This window comes from Parus major, chromosome 3, assembly GCF_001522545.3.
Source record: "Parus major isolate Abel chromosome 3, Parus_major1.1, whole genome shotgun sequence".
Taxonomy (NCBI): Eukaryota; Metazoa; Chordata; class Aves; order Passeriformes; family Paridae; genus Parus; species Parus major.
Window position 1 is genome coordinate 83,664,439 of NC_031770.1, and position 23,595 is coordinate 83,688,033.

At 36.8% G+C, this 23,595-nt stretch overlaps 1 protein-coding gene across 25 annotated transcripts in view; it reads right to left on the reverse strand.

Annotated features, from left to right (window-relative positions):
* RIMS1 (regulating synaptic membrane exocytosis 1) overlaps window positions 1-23,595 on the reverse strand; it is a 302,405-nt gene that overhangs the window by 131,273 nt on the left and 147,537 nt on the right. The gene's annotated exons all lie outside the window — the stretch shown is intronic.

The following is a 23,595-nucleotide window of genomic DNA, read 5'->3' on the forward strand; positions in this document are numbered from 1 at the left end:
GATAGACTTGCAAAAGACCTTCCATGACAAAAACAGCTGGGCTCATTTCCATGTTTCACAACATGGACTTCCTGAATAATTCCAGTGTTGTTTTAAGGCTTTATAAATTACTGAGAGTAAGGACTACTAATCTTGCCAAGGGAAGCTGAAAGCAAAAAATCACAAGCTATCTAGTAAACTAACTAGTAAAGTTTTTAGTAACTAGTAACTTATCTAGTAAAACTGAGGATTTTTGAATGTTTCTAAAATTTTTAACATGGACACAAGCAACACAACAAGGAAGGTATTAAGTTTCCTAAATCTCTAGGGAATCTTATTAACTCTCTGAGCCAAGATTACTTAGTAACTTCACTCAAATACCCAGAGCCTTCAAAAGTTCATCAATGCCTTTCCAGCTAGATTCTTATTTTTATCTCAGAGACCATCTAAACTGCTGTTCTGAGGATGTGTAAGTCTTATTGCAAGCATGTGAGTCCAAGAATATGTATGATTCACAGAGGGATGGCTCTCTAAAGCATATTCTGTAGGGTCATGACAAAGTGTGATAGACTTAGAAATGTACAATATTAAGCAAGATGCATGAACTTGCATTAATCTGAAAGTTATTTTACAGGGTTCATTAAAAATATCTTCTTGAGGACACCAGAAAAATGGTTAGCATCAGGAACATAAAAGCAACAGACAAATATTTTGATTTTGATACTGTGGCATTTAAGAATTTAAGTAAAATTTTGCTGTCTAATTGTTGTCTCTGATTTTGCTGACTGGGATTGCTCTCTTTTGAGTGGAATCTAATTTTGTAGATGGATGGAAGGAGATATCCTACTAAAAATTTAGAGCCTCTCTGAATAAATTTATTCTTTCTATTTAATTCCAATTCCAGTTCAGTTTAATTGAGTTCCTGTTTCATATAGTTAACATTTTCAGTTTTGATATGATTTCTTGAGAATATTTTTGTTCACTGTATAATTAAATTTGAAAAATGGATAGCAAGTAATCTCAAAAAGTCACATGGTCTCATAATTTTGGATACATATGTACACATAGCACCTAGTACACTAAAGGCCTGACAAGTTCTTAATATTTTTTCTGCTGCTCTGGAAGAATTCCCAGCACTTCAAATACACCATGCTGTTCTTCAGCATAACACAATTCTTTTTCCAGTGGGTTGATTTAGGTCTTTTCCCCTATCTTTTGTGCACATTAAATCAATTGAGTAGGTGTTGATTGCAAAAACAGGTAATATTTACATTTTGGTCTCCTTTGGTATTTTTCCTCAGAGAAAAATCTGAAGTTTGTTTTTTTTTTTTTTTTTTATTTTAGTATTTGTTAAAAACTGATTTATTAACAAATTATCATTAAAAATCAAAGCTGAAAATAAACTCTTCCCAAACCCCAGGCTGTTTCTATACTGCCAATAGCTAGAAATTTTAATAAGGATGAAGGAAGAAAAAAAACGTAAGGCTGTAAAGCAGCAGCCCACTCCTTAGAAGTCCCATGGATATAACACCCAGTTATACCAGTGCCCTGGTAGAACACACTGCAAATAAGGTGCCAAAACAGGCAATGCCCAGAGAAACTTATTTCAACACACATTTTCTACTACTCTGTGGAAAGAAGAAAGGCATTTCTGCTCAGATACAGAAGAAAATGGTGTTTACAGACATGCTGATAGAAACAACAGCAAATGAAAGCAAAGCTTCTCATTATCCACAGGACCAGGGGAAGGGAGAAAGACAGTGAACCTTTGTGTTGTCCAACATATGCACACAAACCTGCAAACCTGCAAACCTGCACAAGATAATTGAGAAATAACAAGATTCTATTTCATAATCTTGTTATTCATAATTTCATCTTCATGAAAACTGGAGGAGATAATTAATAATGCAATGAAAAAGAAAGTCTGAGAATAGGAAGACAAAAAAGGCTCTTGGTTGCTCTGAGCTTCAGGACTGTAGAAGGAAATACAGCAGATGAAATTCTCTAATTAACGAGAAAAGCATTTCAGCAGTGCCATGATGGGGTCACATGCTGGAAGATCAAATTAGGAAGATGAAGCCTTGTGAGAGTTTGCTTTGGTTTCTTTTTTTTTCTTGATTTGGTCTTTTTTGTGTTTTTGTTGTTACTGTTTCTTTTTGCTTTGGGTTTTTAAATTATCATTCATGAGTAGCCTCAATTACGCTGCATTAGAAGATAATGAGAGGTTTTGTTTCTCCAGTTCAGAGGGTAATACTGCAGGGACAATCTCTGGACTGCAGTCTGAGAGATCACTGACACTAATAAAGCAATGAGCCAAAGATCTTTGGAGTTTTGCTGCCTACCAGTAGGGAGGAAATAGTTGAGAATGTGAACATGAATAAACTTCATAGTCTTCAAAAAGGGAGCAAAGCCAAACAGAAAAAAAGCCAAAAACCTTACCAAAAAAAATATAAAAAAAATCCTGTTGCCAAATAACCAGAGCAAAACACTCCAACCTTACAGAAAATAAGGAAGCAGCCACAACAGCAAAAGGAGTCCAGCAATCATGGAACCATTTAAGAAATAATACCAACATTATTACCAACATTAGAAGCAGAACCAGGCCAATTCAGAAGAGGGAGAAACGTAGTCAAAGACTGACCAACTAAATCATTAATGTTTTATTTTCTGGAAGAATCAGAGTTCCCTCTGAGTGTGTAACTTACAGTGACTGAGTAGCAGGAAGCACACAAGACAAAATCAGAAACACAAAATATAACGCAAACAGCACTGTATGCAAAAACAACTGAGATAATTCAGCAACTGTTTAGGTGCACTACCACTTAGAATGTAGTACCAAGTAGTAGCCAATCTAGAATACTATGTAAAGAGTCTGCTACTATTTGGCTCTATCAGAAGATGTCAAATGCATTCAGTTGAGCAGGATTTTTGTTTGTGAACATGCCATGTTAAGAGTCACACTGGAAAAAGTGTCTAGCATAAGGTGAAAACTTATTTAGAAAATCATATTCTAAATATATTCTAACCATAATTAGCTAAAATTGGTAATAAATACCTCCAAAGTAGTCATTAATCAGGGTCTGTAGTGTTTGTCTGGACCACAGTAATAGTCAACACCCAAATTACTGTTCCATGTAATAAAACAGAAACATATAAGACTCCTAAGTGACTTGACCCCAAGGACAAAGGAATGGCTTTTTATAGGAAGCCAGCACCAGACTTCAAAGCTACCCTGACAAACTAGGAAAAAAAACCCTGTAAATAAGAGGATCAGGCTCAGAGTAGACAAGGAAATGGCTCCACACTCAGACCAGGATAAACAAGTGTAGAAACAGGGAGAAATCCACCAGTTGAGAGCTCGCAGTGCAGAAGATGATGAGGTGGATATAACTGATCTCAATGGTAACAGGAGAGGATGGCATACAAACCTGGCTGCTGCTGGAAAACCACAGTCCTTGCCCTTTGGAAGGTACAGAGCTGGCCAGAGACCAAGACTCCAGTGCCTTTCCTACTTTTGCTACAAAAATACCTCTAAAGGTCATAGCGCTGAGGAACTTAATATTTTGTTGTTCATTTCAGGGACTTTATTTTGCTTTATTGTCCATTTATCATGGTTTGTCTTTTGGGCAGCCTTGCACTTAACCAATACCCTGACATAAGAGCTGACCTTGAGGGAAGCTCATTCTCTCAGGTTCTGTCCTTGCAGCACACAGTTCAAATTTCAGAGAGGAATATTTAGGATTCTGAATTGTCATTATGGGGGAGAGATGATATAAATTTCATGGACAGAGAGCTATAGATAGGCTGGTTAAATAGTTCATTATATCTCTGTAGTCAGGGGGTGTGGGGCTCACGGTGATTTTAAAGAATATTTTACATCTCCCAGGTCCATGCTTTCCCAAAGGCTGGGACCAAACTGCTGCTGTTTGTTCATTGCCCACAGCACAGCCTCAAATCATCGCAACACAGGATGTCTGTATTTCTCAATCCCAATCCTATTTCACCTTCTTCACCTACTTTTGCCAAGATGTGCAAGAGACCTCTGGAATGCAGCTTAAAGCCTTATGTACAGTGAATGGCTTGAAGAAGAAACAGGGATTTAGCTTCTTTATAAACAATAAACAACTTTTGAAGCATGAGAGAGTGCAAGGCTTTGACCTTAGCCAAAGGTGTTCTCCAGTCTTATCCTTTAGACTCCATGCAGAGCGAAGGCTGACCATTGTCTCTCCCAACCTCAGCATTTTGTCTTCCTGAAATTCCTCCTGCTGTTTCTGCTCCATCTCTGTTTTGACTGCTATTCAATCACATTTTCTCCAATGCATCCCTCAATATTCTGCCCTGAATAAACTCTAATTTGCCTCTAAACTCTGTTGAAATTAGATTTCTAACATATATGTCTTAAAATACAGTATCTAAAACATCGCTTTCAAGAGGATAAAACCATTTTCATGACTTATTTTAACATACATCTTTAGGATTAATTCTTCTACTGAAAAAACTACTTTTCAAAATCAATTTTTATAGACAGTGTTATCAACTACCTATATATAGGATTTAAAAGGTATTTGTTATTCTCAACACACTGCATAATCCCCACAGAACCTGCAACAGTGAATCCTTCCTCTCACTTTCCCCTGTGATCCTTCAGTGGTTTAGCTAAGGACCTTGTTTCAAATACAAAAGGGAAAAGCTGATGTCCTTCCCTGAGCAGAAAGTGCAATGCATCAACATTATCATGCAGAAATAATGTAAAAAATAACCAGAACTGTACATTTATTATAACTCATATATTATTATAACCATACTGAATCTTATGCTAAAAAAACATATTTTTATTCTACGTATGTATTTTTCCCCCTAAATGATGTGCAAAAAGAAAAGTAACAGAATCACATTCCATTCTGAACTTTTTAAGCTCCTAATAGAGTAATTCAGGAGATCAAGGACTTGCCAATTGTCTTCTCCCAAAAATAAATAATACACAGAAATGTTCAATTGTTTCCTGAAGTAAATTTCTAAGTTTATCTTTGACTTCTCCAAAATGCAGAAGTCATAATACAATAGGAATTATTACTTTTCAGAAACACATTTATATCTTGATGTGCACTTTCAAAATACAGATTTTGTTTAAAAGCTCATTACTGTCAAATTATATTAGCATCATTACTGTCAAATTATATTAAACACATAAGCTTTCAAAATACATAACTGAAACATAGACTTATAAGCAAAATTTATTCCCTCTTTAAGCTGAATATATGCTACAATTAACACTTTAACATTCTGAGGATACAATATCTCCACTAAAACTGCAGTTAAATAAATCTGTTCACTAGGATATAATTTTCTTATAATAAAACTATAATTAAAACCTCAGCACTATATAGCTCCTTATTTACCTGTCCCTGAATGCAACGTATGGAGCAGAAACTGAAGAAACCCAGCAAACATAGCAGCTTCAGCAAGAGAATGTTTAAAGCACAACTGGCATCTAGTAGGTTGCTGAATCCAGCCTGCAACTGTAGCAAAACCGTAATGCCAGCAAAAATCCACTTCAGTGTGAAGGAGACGATATAAAAGAGGTCGTGAGGTCCTTGCGTCCTGATTCTAAGCCAAATTATTCTGCAGTGTCAAACATTCAGCACCAGTGACACCAAACAGGGCTAACGAGAGCTCTTGGCATCAAAACAAATCTCTGCAGTGTACAGCAAGCATCGATTACTGCATTAGTTCGAACACGGGCGCTGCAATGACAAGGAGTTTCAGCCTTTAGAAAGAGTTAATGGTTTTAGGAATCCAGAATCAACCATCCTCAGGAAACAAGATGGGGGAAAAAAGAAAGCTCCTTCTCCTCTGGACAGAACAGGGAAGAAGTTTCTTAATGCTTTTAAGCCAATAGTAGACAGAAGCTCAGGCACCTAAGTAATCAATACTACTGCTGCAGTTATTATTTATATTCAGCAGTGGTGCACTGAACAAGTTTAATCAACTGCATAGACGAAGCAATTGTATAAAGGGCATGTGGCTTTTTTAATTTATGTAAAACATCCCAAGCTGCAGATTTACTTCTAGCACACTGAAAACACAAATGGCCCTTGAGAAAAACTTACCACTTTTTACAAATAAATAGGATAATTTAATCCTTTTAATATATAACAGATGTGTGCATGGAAATATAATTTTATATAAGAAAAATATACTCCCAGGAAATAAAAACCCCCAGGAAATAACGCTTTGTATTCCAAATTACATGTTCAAGATAAAACAGAAAAGCAGAATTTGTATCTGCAAAAGCCAGATGATTAGAGAATTATACCTAATAGAATTGACTAAAATACTTAATCTACTCTAAACTTATCCAAATGATACAACAATAAAACTATTTCTGTGGCAGACATAGCCTTCCTCTGTCCAAACAGACGGTTTTCTGCAGCCTATCTACATACTGCAGGACTTCCAAAACACAATGCAGGACATCCAAAGTACAAAAAAACCTGCTGTTTAGAAACTAAAAATTGAGAAAGCAAAGCAAACAAAGAGAGGCTTAGAAGGGATAAAGCAGAAATAGTAAAGCTAATGAGAGCTTACAGTTCTATCATACTTGATAATATATGGAACTATTAGTAATAATGAAAATATACTTTTAATTGAGCTGTTTCCCTGTAATTCTGGATGAAACCCAAGGTACTGAATGCACTCTTTCACACTCCCACATGTCAGTCAACAGCAAAAGCCACAGAATATCCCTGGCCACTGCTGGCTCTAAGTGTCCCTGATAGCACTGCATCAGCAGGAGGAACCTACAACTCTAACTCTGCTTTATTCACAGACATGCCCTTGTTAGGAGACGGGTTTTTGGAAGAGGACAGTGTCCAGTCTTCATTTATTTCAAGAGACAGTGATCATTTGCTACTGACCAAGGAACATACACCCAGCTTTCTCCTAAAGCCAGTAACGTTTCTTACAAAAGAAACCAAGACCGAGTATGCCAAATGCCTGATGCTTCCATGGCACATCCAATGACCCTTCTGCATTACTCCTTGAAGGATGACCTTCTCTTCTGCCAGGGCAGGCACTGAGGGCTTTGTGTCACTTTCAGAACAGTGCACCTGAACACTCACCTCACCTGACTGCATATAATAAACAAGGCAGGGGATTTTGTCATAACACAAATCAACAGATTAAAAATTCCTGCTTGGTACAACCTCAGAACTTGTAAATGAGACTCTACTATACAGGGCTTGTTTCCTGACTTATTTCAAGTGTTCCTGTCATTCGCATGGGATACATGTGCCTGTGAAAAAAATAATGAACTGTTTTCCCAAACACATTTAGAAAGGTTGTTTGTGCCTCATGGTGTTGTTAAAGCTCTTGCTGTCCCCCACTCCTCCGTGTGATGACCCCTCCCTACTCCTCCAGCAGGCAGTTCTCAGTGCCCATTTTACCCACTGCTATCCCTAGACATGAGCTCTGCCCAAGTCCTGCCTAAGCAGCCTAGCCTAACAGTTTCAGATGGCAGAGGTGTCTGCAAATATTTGCTGAAAATAAGGGAAGAGAGAAGCAACAGAATAGTGTTCTGAGGTCAGAAATGGCATTTTGCAGAAAAGAACATTGCTACCAACTCCAACATCCATTGCTTATCCCTAAGGGTGGATTTCATTCCTTCCAGCCCCAGACACATTGAACTTTTCTGGCTGCCCCAAAGGCTTATCTGACAGTTTAAGAATAAAGTGCTAATAGTTGGTCTCTTTACTTTTGCATCTATTAACAGTATCCAAGCACCAGGAAACTAATTGTAAAACTGGGCATAATTTGATTTTCTTAGTAAAAATACATAATTAAATTATAACACACTTTCCACTTTGCACAGGATAGCATTGCCTTTGCAATCTCTGAAGGTTTTTACCTTTATAAATTATTTTTTTGCACTATCTTCTGGGGCACATTAAACTATGCATCTGAAATTATTTTTTTGCCACTATCTTCTGGGGCACATTAAACTATGCATCTGATAGTTAAATATTGACCACCATATCTCATCCCCTCATAATCTTCCTGCTAATAGTTGGTCTAGATCTTAATCTGCGTATGATACTTCTGCAGTTATAAAAATTTCTAAGACCATTAGAAAAGCATAAGGTTGTTCAATCTCCCACAACTCTACCATTATTCAAGTTTTAAGAGAACAAATTCCAAGCATTAAACATACAGTTCAGCTTTTTGTCTAGGTGAAAATGCAACTGTCCTCTAAACCAGAAGTTTTACAACACTTTTTTGGAAAGAGGAAAGTCAGAAAATGGTGCCAAGGTCAATTCTGAAGCACGAAAAGAGCAATTCAAGTAAAGAAACCCCTATGCTTAAAGTTGGAATTGAAGTTAGAAAATCAGAGAAACAACAAAAAATATCTGTGTTGCAGTGGGGAAGACAGTCTAATACAGTTGCAGGAGTCTTCCATACAGTAATAGGTATTATGTGTGACATTTTGCAGTGTAGCCCTGTCTGATCTGCTCCAAAAGGTCCTGGCTGTTGTGGGAGATAACGGTGACTAGACAAGCCACATACCACACCTCTACAAGCAGGGCAAGAAAAAGACCTGGAAACTACATACTGAGATGGTTATGGAACAAATCCATCTGGAATGTAGTCCCAAGCACATGAAGGCCAAGAAGGTGGCTGAGAGCTACCTGCAACAGCCTTACCAAGGGCAAATATTGCCTGACAAGTATGGTTTCTGGACCTGTAGGCAAGGGGATGACAGCAGATATTGGTTAATGTTACTGTAGCACAGCTTCCAGCCAAGTCTCTCACGATATCCTTCCAGCCAAATCAGAGAGCTATGGATTGACTGGTGAACTGTGAAGTGGGTGGAAAACTGACCTAACTGCTTGACTCAAGCAGTGATGGACAAAGGACTGGGGTTTGACTGGTGATAAAATGTTAGACACATAAAAAAGAACCAGAACAAAGATGCATGGGGAAGAAACAAGGCGTTCCTTCGCTCTGCTAGCAGTATTTCAGACCACAAAAAGCTCTACTGAGATCATACAAAACTTGAAGTAGTCTTTGACTTTGCATCCAGAATTAAACTCTTTAGAAAAAAAAACAAACTTGTTTCTGATAGCCTTACGTGCAGTGGTTAGCTAAGACTGGGCTAATTAAAACACTTCCAGCATAAGTACATCTACAGCTTCTGAAAAGTTTTTCAGTCTTTTTTTTCAGATTCTTTGGCAAAACAGTTACAACTTTGCAAAGAATGACCATTTACAAGAGAAAAACTTCTATACGTAAATATATAAATACATATACTCACACACTACTGAAGAAGGGGTTACAGATTGACATAGCACCCATTTTTCATAACTACTAAAAAAAAGAAGAGGTTAAGAACCTCTGGTAAAAAAGACATATAGCTCCTTAAAGAAATGTCTGCCCTTAAACACACATCAAACATGTTAGAGCTCATCAAAGTTTGTTTCCTTCCAGGCATGAGCATATTCTGTTTCTATTCCTAGCCTAGCACCTAAACAGAAGTTAGGTTGTCACATTAACAGAATAATTTGCTGAAGCTAATGAGTTTGGTCTTTTATTTAGCTTGGGCTAAATCAGTGTCATGCTGCTGTTGCTCCACAGCTTTCAATTCAATCCTTGATCCAAGCTAATCAATTCAAAGTGCAAGCAAAGTAACTTGGCATCCATCTGAGTAACACCATGTAAAAGCACACATTGGGAGCAGGCTGTGGTGCATCTCCCACTGGCATCCCAGAAAAATGGCTGGACCACAGCGTTTCTAAATATCCTCTAGGGGAGTTGTACAGAACATCACCCACCATTTGGCAGCAGACTAGAAGACAGAAGAGCATTTTTGCACAACCAAGCGATAGGAACCCTTTCAGGCACACAGGTCTGAAAGAGACAGTAAAGAAACATTCTGCTGGTTATTGCTTTTGTAACCAGCATTCCCAGTTCCACTGTCCATTGTTTAGTACTGTGCTGCCACTGATGTTTCATTTCCCCTTCCTCTACCTATGATTGACTCGATGGTTCTCGACTCCTCTGAGGAAGACGATTGTGACAGTGAACTGGAAAGGGACAAAGTGAACACTCACCCTAGAAAACCTAGGCTGGGCCTTCAAATCTATAGGTGTAGTGGCTGAGATCTTCGCTATCCAAAATTCATGATTCAGTAATTTTGCAATTCATTTATCTTAGCTACCTTATCTGCTAAAAAAATTCAAGAATAGTGTGGCCACTGTCAGATTTACAGATTTCTGGACTTCCTCTGATATCATAGGATTATGAATTGACCTCTGCATGTCAGGAGATTTTGTGGAGTATTTTTTCTGTATGACAAGGGCATTAATTAACATATTAACTTATAATATCTATAAAAGATCTGCCGGATAGCATTTTTTTAGAGCCAAAGGACGTCTTAAACATACCCTAATTCAAGCAATTTGCTTAGCTATCCAATTGCTAACCACAGCCAGCTGTTTTTGAGTAAATGGTGACGAACCTGCAGGCACTGAATTTTCAATTTACTGATCAATGGCATCAAAATATTATTTTTGTTCCCAGTTTTAACTACTGTTTCTAGTTGTTGTGTTACTGTCTCCACAGAGCCAGATTTCCCCCAACTCCCACACCCCACAGCAGAGTGGATGTGGAAGACCCATTATTGAAAGTCCCTTCCCTGCCTGATGCAGGGTAAGCTGGTTTGAAGGGCTGGTATGCCAGCACCACTTTTGATAGCCATGCTCAAGTACAGGCTTGAACTGACAGAACCATATTGCTGCAATCCATTCAGCCAGCTGGAAGATGCTGCAGGCATCCACCTGCACTTGAGTTTTCCTGCCAAGAGAGAAATCAAGCAAAATGCATTCTATTCAAACTCAGACTACAGCAAATATAGGAGAATCAACCTAAGGTGACAATGTCATTACAGCTTATTTAATTCAGCCACATAACCTTAACAAAATTCATTAAAACAACAATTTTTCCTTCTTCAAAATTCTCCACCCCCATTACAAAGTGAAAACCAAAAGACTACATATGTTCTGAAATAATTCCTGTATAGGCTGTGATTGCCATGAGTGATAGACATTTACGTGTTACTCTTTTATTTTGTTTCTGCATTTCAGGATAATTTTGGCAATTTAATTCACATTCTTTCATTTTCTTTTCCCTAAGACCTATGTGGATGTAGACACAGTTTAATTTCTGAATCCTTCTACAATTCAGATTCCTCCCAGATCCTTTAATTCTAAAAAATGTCAGGTTTAAACCCAGAAATTAAAACAGCAGTACCATACAAACTGACCATTCCAAAAGGAACCTCTATTAAGCAGCATTTTCTATTACTTTAAAATGTTATATACTATCCACACAAACAAAACAAAATAATTACTAAAACCACACATCTAAATGCAGGGTTTAACAGTGACCATGTTGTTTAAGCACTGTCAGAAAATTCATTCCTAATCCTTATAAAAATTTTCTAGGGCAAAGTAAGATTAGGTCCACAACAGCACAGATAACTGATGTTATGATGGCAACATGCCTAAAATCAATATCAATACTTGTTGTTGCAGCTTTTTTTTAAGGGAAATGATGCTGATACATGAGATTTTTTAAGGACATATTTGAAGTCAAAATGTAGATGGCACATTTGTTTAAGAAAAAAAAAACAACTGCTCACCAGAAAAATTAATGTGTTCCTAAATGTTTCAGTGGCTTGTAGGAATAGTCATTCACTAAGACTTTCTTAGCAGTGATATTTAAAACTTGGTAATAGGAACAGATTAACCAACTTGTTTTATAACTGATTTCAGAGCAACCTTTCTGTGGAAAAGAGCCAGCAGCAGCACAACTGGATTTATTCCTAAACATTCAGTTCCAGTTCCACTCACAGGGGACTGTGTTGCCCTTCCCCAGACACTGTCTGCTTAAAGAGAATGACAACTAGTGACAACTCCCCTACTGGCAAATCCGTAATGCCTCTCCCATGGGAGATAACTGAACCTACCTGGGTACACTGACAAGGTTCAGCGTGTTACACAACAACTGGCACAAACAGCAAACCCCAGAAAGTTTTGAGAACCTACATCTATTTAAAATTGTATTTCTGAGTTCCTTTGCAAGGTCCTGTTTTATTTGTAAGTGCAAGTCACTTTTATACTATTTTTTAAGTAAAATCTAAGCCTGTAGAGAATACAAAATTCCTTGGTATACCATGTATTTTGATATAAACCCACAATAATTTGCTATGGTGGCGCTCTGCAGCATGAGAGGCAAGAGCTGGCATTACACTTCTGAATGACCCAGGACTTGGCAGAGTTGAAAGAAACGTGGCTCTCACTAGCCCCCAGCTCATGACACTGGTTAGCATCCACTGCCAGAGCAGAAGTTTTTTGCTCATCTTGTAATTCAACTGAGAACTGTACAAAGTGCACGTGGGTTAAAGCCAGTCACCTGGAGAGCTCTGCTCTGCAAAGCTGTGTCCCTCCTACCCAAAACTGACAGGACACCAGCATCAGGATCTGAAATTCCCACCTCAGAGGCAGGAGCAGGGCTGAGGCACTCCAAGGATTGTATCCAACTGCTTCAGAATGACATTTCCTCTCGTGTGACACCGACTGACAATCTTTAATGCAGACCATTCTGACTTTCAAAGACATGACAAATGCAAAGAATAATAGAAAAATCTGCAGGATTTTGTATTCACAATAGGTCTATTCCCTACCTCTGGGATAATGCCCTGTTAACTACATACCATGATCCCTGAAGTATTTAACTAGAACAGACTCACTGGAGTGCACATATACATTCTATTTCATATAAACATGTTCACAAACTTGTACACCTCCCAGAAAAACCTTGTCTTAGTAATGCTATGCAACTACAGTAAAAGAAAGAATATGATAACATTCTTTCTTACACATTACTGTCTTCTTTCTTTTTGTTCCTGAACCCACTTGACTGCAGCATTCCTGAAGCAGATTATGTGGTCTCATTACACAAGTGTTTCTTATGCATTAGAAAATTAGGTTAGAAGGATACTTCAGGTAAGTAGGAAGACAATATCTTAACCAAGATTTCCTAAGCACACAGAGAGTCATGCGTAACTCTGAATCTCCCAGATTTTGAAAATCTGGCCCATGATCCTCAATCAAAAGTACCTTTTCCTCGTTTTTTTGTGGGTTTTTCCCTGAGGATAGGAGTCAATTCAATAAATGAATAACTGCTTCCATAGAGCTATTTGCGTCAAGTGTAGTTTCCATATGCAGAATACGTCCCCTGCATCATTTGTAACACTAAAGCTACAGGACAATGTAAATCTGCCTATGGAAAAGAAATGCACATTCAGATAAAGTCTGAAAAAGGTTTTAAAAAAATCCTGGTTCAAGTAGTAAAGTGTGCCTGCATTTCCAGATTCTCTTTGTGCTGAGAGAAAACTGTCTTGTGCAGAGGCTGATAAAAAAAAGTGAGATTTGACTGCTCCATCTAGTGGCTCATTATCACGTTTTAATGGTTTGAGAACATGTGACCTTATGGTTTAAAAAGGGCCACGTGTGGAGTTTTCATTTTCCCTGTGCAACACAGAAAAATAAATTCTTAGAACCTAATTATTTTAATAGCATAACATAAAAATGTAGAAATACCTACTTTTAGAACGTAACTATATTAAACTCTGATGTAATTTTATTTTATGTTTTTACATTATTTCTATTTATTAGCTGATTTATGCTATTTAGTTAATAAACTTTATTAAAACCAGCCAAGTTTTACAAATTGCTCTTTTGAATTTATAGCAAGTTACATTTATATTTGAGCTTCCATTTCCAGTGAAAAGGTACCTATGTTTTCACTAAGACAACAAAATTAACAAGCCAACCATTAGAACATATATACAGACTTGTTACCACAAGAAGTAAATTTCAAAGCTCACGTCTGATTCAACAAGTGACTTGTACTCTGTGACTGACAACTCCTAAGCAGATCTAGAGCACCCACAGAATTTTAGAGGAAAAAAAAGTATGTGCCCTGAAGTCTACACAAATCTATTCCAGGAAAATTCTAAAAAATACTGAGAACTTGGATTCTTTAGAAAACTAGTAAAATAACATGACAAGTTGCTTTATATAGAACTTTTTTTTCCAACAGTCATTTTGAGAATAGCTGACTAGAATTGAAGCTCACATTTGCCCAGGAAAAAATTACAAAATTGAGGACTAGGTTACAAATAATGGAACTCTAAATTCTAGAAATGACTATGTACATGTTGCTTCATGTCTGAAAGCATTTTGTCTTGAATTACACATGCCTGAGAGGTAGTCAAGGAATGCAAAATAGAGGGAGAGTGACTTTTTACACAGGCAAATAATGGTAGGAAAAGGAGAAATAGCTTCAAACTAGAAGAGAAGAGATTTAGATTAGATGTTAAAAAGAAATTTTTTACTCAGAGGGTAGTGAGGCACTGGGAGAGGTTTCCCAGAGAAGCTATGGATGCCCCATCCCTTGAGGTGTTCAAAGGCAGGCTGGATGGGATATTGAGAAACCTGGTCTAGTGGGTGGATCCCTGCCCATGGCAGATGATCTTTAAGGTCCCTTCCAACCCAAGCCATTCTATTAATGTAACCATTTAACTTATTCCTTTACCACACATAGTTCCCCCAATTCATATTATATATTAAGCTAGGACCTGATACACAATCAAAACTTCAGTTTAATGGAATTTAAATACATCCTTAAATTCTCTGCAGATCTGCACTGAAAACTGCAAAATAATCCCATGCTAATTATGGCCCAAATGAACCATACAACACACATTTCTCAACTTGCTCAATGGAGCAAGTTAGACTTGGTCCAATCTGCACACAAGGTACAGCAAAGACAGGTCACAAAGTAAAGAATGCTGTTATTTTCCTGTTTAAAATAGAAAAGGTCATGTTTACAGGGAGAAAGAAAATGTAGAAAGAAATTATTCTAAATAAAAAGTTTTATTAGAAGTTCCCTCATGGCTTAAAACAAGGTGTAATAAAATATTTAATATTGAGGGTCTAAAACAATACTGAAGTGAGCGTGCATTTACTGCACAGCATCACAGTATTCCAAGACTTTCACTCTCTTACAAAAAAAGGTTGAAGTTGTTTAACAATTAAAAAAACTCTGCATATACAATTTTTGCAGTCAATCAAGGATATGTGCTGAGGATCTCCTTCATAACAGAGAGGTATTTTTAAGACCTTAGACTTGCACAAAGGCAGAGATTTAAAGCGCTGGAATACCTAAAAAAGTAACAAATTAAACTCTTAACATCTAGAACAGCTGGGTATCTACAGAGGGAGTGGTGAACTGACTAACAGCATGTTGGACCAGCAGCGAGTAGGTCCTGGCTGTTTACTACGTGCCTTACCCAACCAATAATCACTGTTGCATTCTATACTTTGCACATGTTGTGCTTGAAGACTTTCTATTCTCACAGCAAACTCATGCAGAAAAGACAAAAACACCTATCAAACTGAAAATAGAACTGCAAAACTCTGTCCTGTACTTACATATCTTCAAGCTGAATGGCAGAACAAAATCCCTGTCTCCCTTTGAACTAAAACCTTAGAAGAGTCTTTTCCTTGGACCAGAAAACAAACACAATCAGATACCAGAATCATTATATTAAGGTCTTAAAAATGCAGCAGAGGAGGGGAGGGGACTTTAAAAAATTAAAAGAACAGAAAGGTCCAATGCACACAAATATCACACTGTTGTATCTTTTAGCAGTGGCTCCATCAATAAAACAAACAAATGCACAAAGTCAAAACAAAACCCCTCAATGCCATTTGAGAAAGGCACACAAAGCCAAAATAACAAAAAAAAACGGAAGACACCAACCCAAAAAATTAAAAAAAGGCTATAAGGTCTGAAAAAATTAAAGAGTTTCACAATATTTATAAGCATAGAAGTATACATAATATACATACATGAATCAATTTGATACCCGATAAAAAAACAAAACAGGCAAATAAAAGGGTAATTTAGCTAATTATCAGCAAATTAGTATGTAGTGAAAACAAGCATCTAGGCTCATGGAGGCAACCTGCACCTATCTAGGAGAAAACGCAAGCATTTCAGAGGACACTAGAGCGTAACCTGAAATTCTGCTGGATGCTAAAAAATGGGCCAAAAAGGTACTTAGCAATAATATGTCCTTGCACTAAATAAGCATTCTAATTTATTATCATCAAGGTAAGTTGGAGTTTTAGTCATGTACTAAAATCTTGCAAAAACAGGCAACGTGCTATCATAAAATCTGGACTCCATTGAATTTGCAATTTAAATGCAAGACAATAGAACAGCAGACAAATAAATAAGGAACAAGTAACTACAACTTACACCATTGTCCAGCTAGCACTCTCTGTTTACTACTAGGCAGGACACAAGCCAAGAATAAACCCTAACAGACAGCTTCCATACACCCTCCTCTTGAGGAGTTCAAGAATGCACTGCAACTCTTTACTTGGCCAGCAAAGTCAAAGAACGGCCCTTTCATATACTGGTCATAAATATCACCAGTGGGGTGGGGCATATTTGAAACCATAATCCATGTTGTGCTTGGCATCACAGGAGAAATGGTAATAATAACCAGTTTAGGAGACTACAACATGTAGATCAGGAGTCCCTGATTTTGAAGCCCACATGTTGTACAGGAGAAAGAAGGAACAAAGAAACCATCAGAAGAATACAATAAAAATGAGCAAATATGGGAAAACAGTTTTCAGAGGGATGTTCAAAATGGACAGGAACAGGATGAAACCATGCATATTTATTCAAAGGAAAGCCAGGCATCTCATAAGTATTAACCTTCTTCCAGACACAATCAAGTTTTTCCTGAAGCTATTTATCAATGTAAGGATTTCAGAAAACTCATACAGACCAGTCTATCTACTCAAAGTAATGCTTAAAGAAATAAACTGGAATGGTTCCTGTGTATTACAGTAATTAAGTGTTATTTACACTAAAAAAAACATATGAAAAGGTATACAAAAAAATATTAGCACAAAGTAGTAACTAATAATACTCAGTACCTCACAGTATAACACTACATTTGGATTCAAGAGGATAATCAGAATCAATATACTAAGTTAAGGACACAGACTGAACATCTTCATAAAATAACGGAGTCAGATGTTTGTTTGTTCCTGGTTAATTCTATAATTAACTAAAATTAAAATCAATAACAGTGCATGTATTATTCTAAAAGCCAATAATTAATTTACCTTTTTCTTTCATAGGCTTTCATTTTTCACCCAAAGTGGGACAGATTTCCCATACAGGTGAAAAAATGCAAAGGTTTGGAATTCAGTTCCAAGACCTAAACTCATTAATCAATAAACTGCACAAACCATCCAGTTATGCAGCTTTAGCAAACTCTGGTTCATCTTTCACCTTTTTCATCTTTTTCTCTAAGCTCTCAGATCAAAAGAGTAACAGTGAATGCTGAGTAGCAGTTCACATAACTTTTATGGTATATAAAAAATACATACATTTATAAAATACTGAATAGCAGAAGTGTAGGAAAGAATCAACCTCTGGCTTTAACACCATGCCATGTATCAAGTTACTGAGTTTTAAGTCCAGTTAACTTCATAGCAGAACTTTGAAAAGTACTGCTCAGCAGCCAAAATTATGGCAAGCTTTTCCTAATGAGGTTCCTAAATTTCTCCTGTGAGCTTATATTTCAAAAGCCTTTTCATCTCCCTCTCAGACCCTGAGAAAATGCTCCATGACCCAGTGCTAACATTCTCATTCTGCAATGGTTTCTGTGTGGAAAAAACTGACTACTGGATGTTCTTGAGAATTGATCTTTCATGGAGAGAAGCCTATCTACAGAACTCCTGGGTTTCTCTAGAAGTTCAAACACTCTCATAGCTCCTGAAAGTAAAGGTATCCTGATGTCAGACTCCATCCATCCTTGTACCTGCCCATGTACTTTCCATATCTGCCCTACTGTAACAAAAATAATCATCTTACTACTGGAAGAATTGCTATCAGGACAGATTTGTTGCTTCTTGATGAATTAGATGTGAAGAAGAAAGGTAAGCAACAAAGAACAAACAGCTAATAAAATAATGAACTTATGAAAAATCAAGCAACCCACAAGACAGTGAATATTAATAGTAATGAAAATAAGGTCTTGCCAACTGTGATAGATACAAAAGAAATCAAGACTTAATAGTTTGTGACATCATCTTGATAAGTCAAAAGGTGCATTTCTTTTTTCGTTTTTAAAAATCAGATTATTATGTAAATTTGTACTGGAAATGGCTTACAGGCTGACAAAAAAGAATAAGGTACAGATAGGGGCACTGTGAATTTAGCCCCAGATGTTCCCAACTCAGCTCAGATCCTGCCACAGGAGCAGCAGCAGCATTTCTAAAATAGAGCAATCTCGGCACAGGCTCTGAAGAAAATAATTTTATTTTCAGGAATCCTCCATTTTAATTGAGTAAGAAATTAATATTAGAGTTTTCCTTAACTTTGCTTATCAGCCCTCAGGGTTAACATGGTTTCTAGCAGCAAGCTTCAACCCTCCTAGCAGTAACTCAGCCTTCCAGGAGAAGAGAGGAGCACTCACTCAACCTCTCTCCCTCTAGCTACTTCTTTCTGTTTTCTTTTTTCACCCCCACTTCTGTCCTAAACTATTCAACCACAATCCATCCCACCTTTCATGATTTATCATGTTTTACAGACCTTGGTGATACTTTGCTATTTCCTCTGAACTTCCTCCAGCATGCTCGAAATCTTCTCAAGGTAAACTAGAAAAAGGGCTGTATTAGGATTTTAGAGGAAAATTCAGCCACATATCTTCCATGACACCCTCATTTATATAGTTACATATTTCTCTGAAATGCAGGATATCTTGGAACCAATTTGACTTTTTCCCCCCACTCATGTTCAGCTCATGTCACTTGTATATGCATATACTTTATTTCATATACACAAACCAGATTTTTTTACTGCCCAACTCTAACTTAACAAGCACTTATTTACAGCTCCACAAGCACTGTAAATAATTTCAGTTTCTCAAAAGCATTGAATACTGATAGCATTGAATAATGTTAGCAATGAACAAAAACTCTGAAACTAGAGTAATTTTAAATTATATTTCTATTAAAATATGATTCAGATGAAGGTCTAAATTACTGCACAATGACTAGAAGATAAACTTGAACTAATTTCTAAAAACCAGAAATCTTCCTAGGAATGGTATTTTATTTTGCACTAAGTTAAACCTCAGCCACACTTTTAAACAAATTCTGCTCCAGTTTTAAAACTCCATGCCTAACTCTCCACACAAACAGATGCTAAAATATGCTGACAGATGTTACACTACAATTTCACTTGCCTACACTGCAGACTGAAAATACCTCAGTCAAGAAGTTTAACTAAAAACATTTCAAACCAGCCTCCTTTTCTCAACAGCCCTTTCCTGATGTTCTGGTTCCTTTACAGGCTCTACTGAACGTGTGTGGTTTCTCTCTTAGTCCCCAAGCTACCTTTTGTGTCAACAATGCTTACAGAGCTTGGGGCAAGGATATCATTTATTCTCTCCTTCCCCTGGGAGCATGCCCAAGCACAAGTACCCAAATGGACCCTCAAAACACCAGAAAAGGATGAAGGAATGGGCCAGATCCTTTCCTCCTGGAGCTGAGCCAGCACTGACATATTTGTCAGCAAACCACAGCATCCCTTTCTGCTGCTGACCTCCACATCCTCTCCTCCTGCTCACAACACCCTGCCTCACACCTGGGAACAAACCAAGAAAACAGCAAGATCCCTGCCCATAACATTTTCTAACCAGAAATTAATGTCATAAGAATGAAATGAAATTAAATTGGGTCACCCTGTTCCTTGCAGGACCATGAGAAAGGCATTATGAATGAAAAAATCACATTTTCACTGAAAGAAAACAGAGAGCCGTTTCAGGAGTTTGTTTTTCAAAGAAGGCGCCAATTCTATCATACTCTCCTCACTCCCAAACAATTCCATTAGCAAGTATACAGAGTGAGTTTTACTAAGGTTTCAACATTTTACTACCCATTTGTGAGTATTAGTCATAATTTCAAGCCTAAAGTTGTGAACAAAATACACATTTAGGCAAATGTGAACAGTAAGTATGAAAAACGTAAAATCATTAGCACATTAGTACTGAAGCAGCACCTCCTCAATATTGCTCCAATTTCCAACAATACTTAATCTTCCAGTTTCAAAGGCTGCATGATGAATTCTGGACTATCTCTTGTATCCATCAACAGATATAACTTTTATACAACCTCATCTGGACACAAATCTACTAGTTCTACACAAATTCTTATTTTTCAACTGCAAAGAAAATGCTTTTTCTCAAACTAATGCCAAATGCAATTTGCATTCTTTACTGGATGGCAGTAAACAGAAATGGTTACTTTTAAAATGAGATCTGGATTTCATTTTTTATAGTCTGGTTTATGTTATTCTAGCTTGTCTTTGAAGCAAGTATGAACGCAATTTATGTCTTCTGCAAGGATTCCTTTCACCTTGCCAGGACTTCACTGGAAACTCAGTCCATCTATTGTTCAACTATTAGAGATTTCAGAAAAAGGAGTTCTACAGCCTCTGTTAATAATAGAATGAAAATTATTATCAGCAATCTGCAGCATCCTGTAAAGAGTATAGATAATTTTATAAGAATTTGAGATGACACTCATCAATTTATTTTTTTTTGACAATGTAAGGAGCTTTTTCTCTAGATTTACATGGAAACATGGAAACAATTTGACATAAATCTTTGGATCTTCCACCAAAGAAAAAAAATCCCAATGGATTGCAAAAGACATTTATTTTTTTGGAAAAAAAAGTATCTCCCAGTGTAAGCACATAATTTTTTTAATAATTGTGAAGAAATACATATTAAATGGTTACAGTAAGTAGCAGTGGATGTACTAACTAAATTAGGTTGCTTTTTTTAAAGGCTTTTTTAGGCTCAGAAGATAGGGTAATGCAGCTCTAATCTGTTTCTAGGAAATGCAAATGTTAAAAAATAACACTTGCACAGTATCTGCTTTATATGACATTTTTGGCTATTGATTTTCAATACAGTCTTACCCACTCTACCTGTACTGTATCTTTCTCTGGGGCATCATTTGCTTTTATACATTTCTGTAAGCTGTTTCTCACAGAAACTTCTATTTTATTTGTTCAACACAGAACTGAAAATAGCACATCTTTATTACTCAGTTGCAGATCATTTTGTATTGGCACTCACCAAATGCAAACATTAATTTTAAGATCTTGGGGGTTTTTTTATGGGGCCATTTAAAGTTTCTAGCTCCATCTATATTACTTTGGCACCAGGTTTCTGACTGAGCTGACATTTAGATAAGAGAGGATGGATTCCAGACCCTCCTGGGCTTATAAAGCAAAGCACTGTAACTTTGAACCTGTGCAGTATCTCTCCCAAGTTACAAGCAAAGAACTGAATAAATTCTGGTGAAATTCTGTTTGTAACAATGCTGTTAAATTGCAAAGAATGGGATTATGACCAGAGTTATAATTTCAGCATTTTTAAATTTTATCTATATTTCCTTAAAAGTAAATCCTTTTACTGTAGCATATATTCTTTCAGAGTACTGGAGGATTTCTAAAATATTTTCTTAGGTAATAAAATCTCCTGCGTTTCCATCTATTTATATGAAATACTCCAGAGTATTTCAAGTACTGATGAGAATGTAACTGTAAGAATGATCGGATACTTTAGTATCAAAAATGCTTCTGTTTTCTTATTTGTATTCACATTTCCTATCTCTTTTTCATGGGTTATACACCCCCATCTTCAAAGGCTTTCCATTTACAATCCTAGTTATGGAAAAGTCACATCAAAAAATATATTTATGCTGACAATTATTTACAAAGTCCCATGGAATGCTCAACAATGTAAATCACATATGGTGATTTATACATATGGAGGTCAGTGGTCAGGTTCCTAACATACTCCTATCAATAATTTTTGTTCAAATACAGTGAGGTAATACTCTGATATGATACAAAGCAAGGTTTCCACTCTGTAAAGGGGGACTCTAAACATGTGTCTAGGTGGAAACAAGAACTTGATTCAGTCATTGAGAACATAAGCCTTTAGCAACTTTTGAAATTCTCTGGAATTCTTAAGACTAAAGGAAAAAAAAAATCCAAGCCTTAATGTTTTGCCGGGAAATTGGTCAAAAGTTGAGATCAGTGTCAGGAGCCTGAAAGAAGCTACTGAAAGATTTTACCTATGAAAGACTATTGTAACACAACCTGTATCAACATACTTCTATCGGTATCACTAACCTTCCGTCTGGACTTGGCTTATGTAATAACAACCTTTCAGTTTATAAGAATAACCTACACTGATTATGGGAATCTTTCTACTTCATAAGCAACCTCAAACTGATAAACATAATGAAAACAAAAGACAAAGATGGAAAAGAAACACTATATTACTGACTTCTACTACCAATGGATGGAGTCAGAGAAAATCACACAAATCTAAATGTCAGCTTAAAGCATTGCCACAAAATATGATGTGTTTTGTGTTGCCACAAAACACAAAAGAGATGTGTTGTCTTAGAATAGTTGAGACTGGAAGGGACCTCTGTAAGGCCCTAGTTCAAACACCCTTCCTCAAAAACTGTGTCAGCAGAGCAGATTGCTCAGGGCCTTCTCCATCTGGGTTTTGAGCATATCCAAAAATGGAGACTGTACAAATCTCTGTGCGATACATTCCAGTCTTTGACAAAATTCAGTCAAGTAAGTGAGATTTCTTTTATGCTTGAGTGGATTCTGGAATAAAATTTCAGAGTATGATCACCATTCCTCCTTAAAAATGAGCAGAAAAGCAACTTTCCGTATTTTGAATGGAAAAGCTCATGCTCAGAAAGTTAAAACAAGCAGTTAGTCGGATGGGATAGGAGAAAAATCTGCTATCTTTGCTACATATTCCTGGAGGTTTAGGTGATGCTAGGAGACCACAACATCAGATAAAGACAGACATACAGGTTAGAATATATAAATCACAGACATGTCAGGAAACAGTGCCAGGAACTACAAAGGCAATGCAGACAAGCCTTTGGCATTCTCAGTACGAATACCAGAAAGAAACTTTCAAGGTACAAACACAGATAGTTAAACTAAGGAGCTAAAAGCGATTTCCAAAGACATAAAAAGCTCACTGTACTGTCACCTAAAAACAAAGTAGGATTATAAGACTGTTGCTAAGTTCTGCCACAGTCTTTTCCGACAATGCTTATTTCATCTGTTCACTGTTCCTAAATTTGATTAACTTCTTCAGCCAGAAGAAAGGCTTTGTTTAAAAGCACACAGTGTACTACAACTTACTCCTTGCTGCTGAGTGTTGCCACCAACAGATGAAGACAAACTGAAATAACAGATTTTAAACATACTTCTTAGCTCGAGAGAAAATTCATCTAGACAACAGCTCTTTCAATTTTCTTTTTTTTTTTTTTTACATAACACTCTCTTTGCCCCATATCTACTTGTCCTTAGTAACAATGAACTCTGGCGGATTTTTGATATTTTATTAAA